The sequence below is a fragment of the Sinohyriopsis cumingii genome, chromosome 2 (assembly GCF_028554795.1).
Source record: "Sinohyriopsis cumingii isolate HCF-2022 chromosome 2, ASM2855479v2, whole genome shotgun sequence".
NCBI lineage: Eukaryota > Metazoa > Mollusca > Bivalvia > Unionida > Unionidae > Sinohyriopsis > Sinohyriopsis cumingii.
In genome coordinates this window covers 37,758,873-37,769,117 of record NC_142962.1, presented here as the reverse complement: position 1 = coordinate 37,769,117, position 10,245 = coordinate 37,758,873, and positions in this window count along the sequence as shown.

Here is a 10,245-nt window from a genome sequence, read left to right as displayed (position 1 = left end):
GGAAAAGAAAAATTCATGTGGAGAGACAAGGCTGTTTAAAGAGATTTATGATCTACGGACCAGAAGTCAAACAAAGTTTGAGGAAAAGAAGAAGACCAATGCCATGCCCTGTATGTGAACGAAAGGATGTTAACATGAACCCAAAGGCCATTTTCAGGGCCCCTCATATACTTCGAAAAGAAATTGCTTTCTTGCCTCCCCATGTTAAAAAAATGTTGTATCAGTGTTTGTCTCTTGTATGTTGTCTATTGTCTATGTTATATAAATATCCCATGTTCAATTCCCAGTGAACTTGGAGTAGTGTAAATATAAACACTCACTCTTTTACTAATATGACTCTGTGTGTGTTTGTTTTTGGCTTGTTGGCGTGTGTGGATAGTATATTTGGGTTTGATTTTGCTCCTTCGCGTGTGTGGATAGTATATTATGGTTATGTTTTTGCTGCTTCGCATGTGTGGATAGTATATTATGGGTTTGATTTTTGCTTCTTCTCGTGTGTTGATAGTATATTTTGGTTATGTTTTTAGCTTCTCCCGTGTGTGGTAGGTAGATTTTGGGTTTGATTTGGCATCTCTGCCTGTGTGGTTAGTAAATTATGGTTATGTTTTTAGCTTCTCTCGTGTGTGGATGGTATAGTTTGGGTTTGATTTGGCTTCTTCTCGTGTGTGGATAGTAGATTGTGGTTATGTTTTTAGCTTCTCAGCGTGTGTGGATAGTTAATTTTGGGTTTGATTTGGCATTTCCGCGTGTGTGGATAGTAGATGAGTGTTTAGTTTTGGTTCCTTCGCGTGTATGGATAGTATATAATAGGGTTTGTGGATGGTAAAAAAAGAGTTTGTTTTGCTTCTTCGCGTGTGTGAATAGTATATTGGTGGTTATGTTTTGGCTTCTTCGCGTGTGTGGATAGTATATTTTGGTTATGTTTCTGCTTCTCCAATGTGTGGATAGTATGGTCTGGGTTTGATTTGGCTTATTCTCGTGTGTGGATAGTAGATTATGGTTATGTTTTTAGCTTCTCGGCCTGTGTGGATAGTAGATTTTGGGGTTTGATTTGGCTTCTTCGTGTGTGTGGATAGTAGATTATGGTTATGTTTTTAGCTTCTCCCGTGTGTGGATGGTATAGTTTGGGTTTGATTTGGCTTCTTTTCGTGTGTGGATAGTAGACTGTGGTTATGATTTTAGCTTCTCATCGTGTGTGGATCGTATAGTTTGGGTTTGATTTGGCTTCTTCTCGTGTGTGGATAGTAGACTGTGGTTATGTTTTTAGCTTCTCAGCGTATGTGGATAGTAAATTTTGGGTTTGATTTGGCTTCTTCGCGTGTGTGGATAGTAGATCATGGTTATGTTTTTAGCTTCTCCCATGTGTGGATGGTGTAGTTTGGGTTTGATTTGGCTTCTTCTCGTGTGTGTATGGTAGATTTTGGTTATGTTTTTAGCTTCTCGGCGTGTGTGGATATTATAGTTTGGGTTTGAGTTGGCTTCTTCTCGTGTGTGGATAGTAGAGTATGGTTATGTTTTTAGCTTCTCTCATGTGTGGATGGTATAGTCTGGGCTTGATTTGGCTTCTCTGTGTGTGTGGATAGTATATTCTGGTTATGTTTTCAGCTTCTCCCGTATGTGGATGGTAAATTTTGGGTTTGATTTGGCTTCTTCGCGTGTGTGGATAGTAGATTATGGTTATGTTTTTAGCTTCTCCCTTGTGTGGATGGTATAGTTTTGGTTTGATTTGGCTTCTTCTCATGTGTGGATAGTAGATTGTGGTTATGTTTTTAGCTTCTCAGCTTGTGTGGATAGTATAGCTTTTGTTTGATTTGGCTTCTTCTCGTGTGTGGATAGTAGATTGTGGTTATGTTTTTAGGTTCTCCCATGTGTGGATTGTAGATTTTGGATTTGATTTGGCTTCTTCGTGTGTGTGGATAGTATATTTTGGTTATGTTTTTTGTATCTTCACCTTTGTGTGGATAGTAAATAATATGAGATGAGAAAAAATAGGGGATGTTTTCCTTCATGTCCGTGCTTTAGATATAAAAACTCAAAGCGCCATTCTACGGAATAAGCAGAGAAGATGGCAGTGTCAGTTTTGTTTAATGATTTAAGAAATACTTACTTTTGGATGGTGGATGGGGAATATGCTGTTGAAAGAATTGAAAGAGAATGGAGGTTAACAAAAAGTCATGCCTATGTCAACCAACTAAAATTAGCCAGGGAGATGATAGAGGGGATAATAGAGGAAGAAGTGAAGAGGTTGAGAGGATTAATTAATCCCCCCTATGTCAGAATGGGGACAATAAAAAGAGTCTCTGGATAAGGTAATAGAAGTCAGATGCTATTTGGAAGAGACAGAGCAATGGTCAGAGTGGCCCTTTGTCAAAAGGGGTGGTGAACAACTGAAGAAAGCGGAAGAACAGATGAAAAAGGTGATAGATGTAGAAGTGAAGAAGATCAAGTACAGGTGGTTAAAGGAGAGGAAAGAAAGAGAAAATATAAAGAAAAAGGAAGAGTTTGAGAGGCTGAACCAAAACTGGATCAAAATCCAGAACAAGTTTAGAGCCATGGGCCACCCTGACTGGATGCCAGAGTCCCAAAAGAAGAAGAAGACAGGAATAGTGGGAAAGATTAATAGATGGTTGAAGAAGTGGAGGAAATAGAAGAAGAAGAAGCCAAAGGCCCTTTTCAGGGCCCCTCGTAGGTCTAGAAAAGAAATGACTTTCTTGCCTCAAATTTTTTTCCATGTTGTATCAGTGTTTGTCTCTTGTCTATTGTCTGTGTTATCTCCATCTGCCATGTTCATTTTCCTTTGACGCTATACAGGCCCACGATATATTCTAATGTTCATTTTCCCTTGACGCTATACAGTCCCATCCATGTTCATTTGCCCTTGACGCTCTACAGTCCCATCCATGTTAAAATTCCCCATGTTAAATTCCCATAGACCCTATAGTGGATATACCCTTTTTTTAACACTAAAGTCCCCCTACGGTGGCCCCAAACACTGCTGATAATAAATAAGAGTTTTAAGATGGTTGCCATGGTGCAGAGATGCTCCTAGGATTTCATCCTAAGTGGGTATTTCCCCCTGGTCACAAAAATAAGGTAGGAGTAGAACCAAAATTAGGGGGAGGAGGAAAGGGCCATAGTTCAATATTTACATGTAACTTTAATATCCATCTTACTTTCTTCCTGCTCTAATTCGTAAGACCCTGATTGAAATCAAAATCTTTAAAAGATGTTGCCTCTAGATCTATAAGCATTAACATGTTGATTGTTTTTAGCTTAATCTGTTCCTTATATGTGTATAACATTGTTCTGTACTGAGAACCCCCTTTCACGGTCTGCAGAAAGGGCATATACGGTATATAACTAGCTTAGCTACCTGGAACACGTTTTGAACCTGTTCTGTATGGTTGCTGATTACAATTTGTCACAGCTCACATGTATCGTCTTTTTGGATACATCTGCTCCGAAATAAGATTTGTCACTAACATAAGCTTTGCCAAAAGATTAACTGTTTTGAATTAACGATCTTCCGACTAATATGCTAGACTTACCTTTCCATAATGCTGTATTAGGTATGTAAGTCCATTAGTGCCAGTCTACTTGTTCAAAAAGAGGTATTTTGATCAACTAGACTGCTTTACTTCTTAATTTCAATTTTATATTCTTATTTATTAGAATCATCATAACCTTTCTAATAGGATTATATGGTTTTGTAGCACAAGATCCCTCAGGGCTAAGAGAAAAGAAAACGTAATCTACTTTTATATTGTCTGGATTTTAATTTGTCAGACAGCCTTATCTATATTTAATATTGAAATACCTCTGAAATGAGGGGCTTACCATCATGCCGTCTGTTTTTGTCCATTCAGAATGTACACTGGACTCGTATACAAGGCCATTTTCGTATTCAAAATCAATCACTGGTATCTCCAACAACACTTTCCCAGCTCCATCAGTAGTGAAGGGGGACGATAGAGGGACAATGGTTCTTGCCATTAAAATACTTTCTGGGACGATATAGGAACAATGGGAATTGAACATGAGGAGTTTTAACATGGGTAGGACTATAGAGGGACAAAAAGTATTGGGACTGTATAGGGATAATAGAAATGGAACAGGTAAGATGACGTCATGGTACTGACGATTAGCAACAATGTAGTAAGGGGCTGACCTCAATCGGAGCAAACAGCAGGAAGAAAAAAACTAGAACGCGTGGCGGGAACGGGACTGGCGGAACAAGGACAGAGATAACACAGACAATAGACATTATACAAACAACCATACAACACACTAAAAGAAATTAGGCAAGAGAGCAAATCTTTTCGAGGTATATGAGTGCCCGATAATGCACAATCTAATGTTGTATGGATGTTGTTTTATTTGTCCTATTTATAAAACTGTGTCTTAAACTATATTTCTTATGTAATTGCCCTAGGCATCCGGTTGGTCTGAGTATATGGACTTGGTTGACTTATAATTTATTGATTTTGTCAGTTTCCTTAAGGAAGATTAACTTGGCATCAATTGTTTGATTGGGGTTGGGGTTGGTTTGGTAAAGAAGTTCGGGGTAGATATATGACGAATTAATTTTCTTTAATGTATTGACCAATCTTTTCCTTTATTCGTCATATTTCGGACATATATTAAAACATGCCGGAGGTCTTTATTATCAACGCAATTGTGGCATTTTGCTTCAAATCCACAATTAGCCAGGACATATTTCCCCATACTGCTTGCAAGTAACGTTTTTCCTGTACTGATTCGGTTAATGGTCCATTAACGATGTTTGATATTGGTTTTAGGTGCTTTGGTATTGCGACTCACTGTTTTTATAATCGAGTATAGCGTACGTCCTTTGAGACATGTATCCCATTGTGTTTGCCATTTACAGACAATTGTTTGGGTTGTCATGCTGTACAATTCTGTAATCGACGATAGAAGCAGCCGAAGTTTTAAGCGGGTTCCATGGATTCGAAGGTTTTCCAGCCAGAAAGCGAAAGGAAACACGGACAGCGGAAGCAATATGCGAGGAAGAAGTTAGCCGAGGCACCTTCCCGCCTGGAGAGAAATAGCCCTTCTTAGGGCTACAAATTGCCATTTATCTAAGGGGACCAGTTTGGCTTGGTTTCCCAATTCGATAAAACCACACAAAACTGACTTGATCGTTTCGGTTGCCTGCATCAAAATTTTAACCCAATTACTTAACAGTGACTAAACTTTTATTTGTCGCTTTGACAATTAGAAAAGCAAAATTGTTAGGGCGTCTCACTACTAGTACTATTTCAATTGTTAGGAGTTAGGAACATTATCAGACTAATTTGAATTGGACTCAATTGCACAGGTGGCTCACACAATATTGGTTGTTAGGGTCCATTTACAAACAACTGGATATAATTTGGCTAAGTACGGGCGGGTTGTCTGATGCCGGAACTCCCCTCCACTTCCCACGTCCGGACATTCGTACAAAGGGTGGAGATGTGTAACGATTTCCACCCGCCTAAAATTGGTGTCCCAGTGTGACGTCATTGTCACCAACCAATCGCGACTGACGTTACAACTGAATTGGTCGACACCACAGTGATTGGTAAACAAAAATTTTATTTTAGTATCATGAGTGCGTGGGTCCATACCCACTCATGAAACAGCCCTCCAATCAGACCGCAATGGGAACCAAAAGGACCCTCGGATGAAGGCTATAATTACCTTGTACACACAAACGCCTGGGGGATGAGGCTCTTTTTCCTTCCCCAGGATCAATTATCTGGTCGCTGTGCGACCATTAACAGTGGTACATGCACAACGTGCGCACACCACTATAATCCAACTAATCAATCAATCAATCAATCACAAGCCCCGCCGACTATTTTGACAAGCTACGGAAACGAAGTGTTGACAGACACACTTCTAACAAAGATAAAGAAATGAAGTGATTATAGGCACACTTGAAAAACTTACTAGCATACCATTGGCAATTGAATTAGTATCTCTTTTCTAGAGTATTGGGTAGCCCTGAAATGGGCTGTTGTTGTGGACGAGGAGTTGTGGCGATCTTTTATTTCTAAGATTGCGTCCCCATCAGGCGCCAGGTTTTCCAACAGGATAGGGTCTGCTTCTTCAGAAAGAGGGCTCGCACTAATTCACTGCTCGATTTGGAAGTCAATGGCACGACCCAGGCAAATTTGAAAAAGACGTCGATGACACAAAACAAATATTTGTAGCCACGATTGTAGGTGGCCAAATGAGAGACATTGGCAAAATCGGCTTGCCATTGATGATTGATATCCTCCACTCGGGTCCTATTTCTGGAAAAATTTTCGTCGAATAGGTTTGTGTAAAGTGTACGTGACTTGTTCTTGTAACCATCGATGCACTTGTGGTAAACGGAGACTTTTCAGACATGTTTTGGCAGCACGATACAATTTCTGAACTCCTCCGTAACCTGCAGGATGGGATGGATCGTAGTAAATGGTGGCTAACACCTTCTCCATTTTTAATAAGTCACCCACACTTCGCTGATGCTACTTTGGATGGGGCGAGAGGGTGGTTTGGAAACGGATTTAAGTGCCCGATGTACCACAGGAGTAGAAGTCAAATGTATTGGTGGATGTGGTAATGAAATGGCTTTGGTCTTCTTTTCTTTTTTCACAAATTGTTTCTTTTCTTTATTTTTCACTGCTGTCGAAGGAGGAGTGGACATGATCTTTTTAAACCAATCTTTCAGTTCTTCTCGTTGGGGTGTGGAGGAAGGGGTCAAGAAGGACGTTGCAATCTTACTAGAAATGGGAGCTGCTGACGGTGTTTGAAAGCCTTCTTGTATCTCTTCTTCCTCAGGCTTTGGTGGGATTGTGTCTGTCTTGACCGCTGGGGGTGATGGTGGTAGTGGACTTTTCATCAGGGTCTCAAAATCTTTCAGAGTGGGTAGAGCTGTTTCGTGTAAAGATTTCTTGCTAAAACTATGGTCTTGAGGGTTGTTAATTTGGATGAGGCTACGCTTGATGGTCGTCGATCAATAACACTTTTCTGCGTTGTCTAGTCCCTTGGGGAAGAGACACGTGGGTCATAAAGTGTTGCTTTTCCATCGGTGATGTGAAACTTGTCAATGGATTGTTGAATCTTGTCAAGGACTTTGGAAGGTGTTAATTCTGCTGGGTTACTAAACTCGATCCAAACGGGGGATTTTAAACTGTCATTATGAATGGAAAGTCTCAAGTGATCGTCTTCTCTGGCTTGACATTGTTTCAGTGTGATTAACAAAGAATCCCACACCTCAGTGATGAAGCCCTCTGCTTTCTCCAACGATACGTCGGACTTGAAGTCTTTAAACTTCTAAATTTTCTAGAGCAGCGTTTTTCCGTCCCTCGAATGTGGTAGTACTTTTCATGGTTTACTAATGGTGGTGAACTTTGGCTAGGTGTAGACTCTCTGGGCCTGGATTCTGGCTTACTCATGTCATCTTCAAAAGCACTGGCATGAATTTGTGCCAAGACTTCAGATACTGTATGAGGCGATAAATCACATTTCTGCCTCTTACTGTCTTCTCCTTTCTTCACGAAATGATGCGATCGTTTCATCTTGACTGCGAAAAGTCAAATAACTTCATTTTAAACGCCATGGGTTACTTTATATCCATGTCAAACCAGAGTATATATAAAGGGTGTGTGTCTTCCCTTCTAATATTCATATCACTCTCAAACTGAGCAGAACGATGGAACAGCTCACACAGATCGAACTTCTGATCAGAGCTTTGCGATGTGTCATAAGAAAATTTTCTTCAAACAAGCCGACGGACTACTCACCTCCTTTTGAGAAGTCAAGATACTTACTATATCTATAAGAAAGGACATTGGTCTTCAGAGTGTCCAGACCGTCAAAAAGCAGGACAGGTGCAAGAAGAAACAAAAGTCAAGATACCTGTTATCATTGTCAAGAAAAAGGACATTGGTCTTCAGAATGCCCTAAGAAACAACAGAAGCAAGAGAGGTACCCTGCCCAAAGGAAGAACCCAAACACATGCAGAATGAGAAGGAAAGAGGACGAGGAGAAAGTGAGGAAGAAGAGGAGGAAAAAACTGATAGTGAAGAAATTTAAAAAAAAAACAGAGAGTGAAGAACGACACAGAAGTATATGAACTTTTTAAAGTCTTGTGCTGTGCTGTGAATTGGATTGTAAAATTTGTACCAGAATAGATAGGCATAAAACGTGTCTCTTGGTTTAGATTTTTAGAATATGGACCTACACTCACACATGTACATCATGGGTAAAAAAGGGCTTTTTGAGTTTGATTGATTTTGGCAATTGAAATATTATCTCTTTTCGAGAGAAGTGGGTGGTCCTGAAAAGGACTGTTGCGTATTTGTTTGTTTTAAAAACAAACTCAGGAACAGGACGTAATGATCTTTAACTGCCTTAAGCCTTTGTCACGGCCAAGGCCTACTTCTGGACTGGCTCCTGTCGATGATGATTTGGTAGAAATACTAGGGGTGGTATCACAGGCGTAGTAACAGGGCTGGGTTGTTTAGCTCGGGAAGGTCTTTTTCTCTTTGGTCGTGATAAAGAAGTCTGATACATTTGTTTCAGACTCCTTAACTCTGCTAAAATGTCTAAAAGTTCCGTTACAGTTTGGCTTTCACATTCTCCTTTTCTCCTAGACCTTGTTTCTTCTCTGCTGCTTCTTTCTGTCGTTTCCTTCTTGCCTCTTCTTCTTCTCAAAGTTGCTGTTGAAGGAGAAAAGCTTGTTCTGCTTCTTTCTGCTGTTGTAAAAAAAATCTCCAATTCTTTGTTTAAAATCCTCGATTTTTAACATAACTTTAACAATTTTTCAGTCATATCGCTAACATGTCTGCAGTGTGACAGTTTATAGTGATGTCTAGCAATGGTGCATCATGCCACAGACATGTAGCAGGATGTCCCACCCAGTCACATTATCCTAACACCAGGCCGACCAGTCCTAACATTAACCTCATAATGCTGAGCACCTAGCAAGTCCGTATTTGTTGAACAATTCATCATCTAAAGATTAACCCGTCTGGGTCTCTGCCATTTTTCATCTTCTCGATAGTTGGAATTATAAACATGCATTGTAAAACTTCCTTGAAGCAAGGTTCAAACTACGACCAAATGCTTGATATGGGGGTCAATGTGCCATCAAATTTAGTTTAACAATCATACATATGAAGAAGACATCAGAGGTGTTAATAGTTACCCAACAAAATACACACTGCAACAAAGGTATTGTACAGTATTTCTACTGGCTTGATTTGTGTCGTGACAAGCACTTAAAGGGTGAAATGATGAATAAACCTATACTGCAGAGTACATTTTCTAATGCACAACTTGAAACTAAATTCATACAAATTTTGCATAAAGCACATAATAAATAGTGTCCTGGGAACAACTCTGATGGTGGCCATCTTTGAGGTCAAATCAGTACCAATTTTATCCAAGTCCAATCAGCATCATAAAGGAGTTCTTTAGTGAAAACTCCATGTTGATAGGACCATCCATTCTAGTGGAGTAGCAACAAGTTTTTCAAGATGGTCACTTTGCAACCACATTGGATTTCCGAGCAGCATCCTATTCATTTAGGACCAACTAGAACACTAGTGTGTGTCATGCTTCAAGGCAATCCTTTAAGTAGTTTCAGACTGGTAGAAATTTGTGCTCATGGATGATGGTCAACAGACCCTTCCACAAGCTCTTTTGGTCTATGACAGTACAGCTCATATAAAAAGATCCATCTCCCCATCTTGATCTTAATAGGTGTTGGTTTCACTGAACATGTACAATATTTCTTGTTCAGCTGTTGCCAAAATCATCTTTCTTTTTGCTTTACTCAATATTGTCCAGTTTTTTCTAAATATTCGGCTGGTACAAAGAATTGCAATACAGTTATACTATTTTTAATTATTTCACAAGTCTTAGAGTATATTCAGTTAAGATCATTTCATCCTTTTGTACTGCCTGTTGTTAAAACCATCTCTGGTATTTTTATATATAGCAATAACAAGATTTTCTAATTGGCCATGGTGGCAGCAATATTTGATTTAATTGGCAACATTTTCATGTAGGACCAACTAGAGATCTTTACAAGTCTTTCGGTGAAAATCTCAAGTTAATATGATTATCCATTCAGAACTATTAGTGATAACAAACTGGTCAGGAAGGCCATCATGGCAACCATGTTGGATGTTAGATTGGCAATATTTTTATTTAGCATCCACTAGATATTATACAAAGTCTTTTGATAGA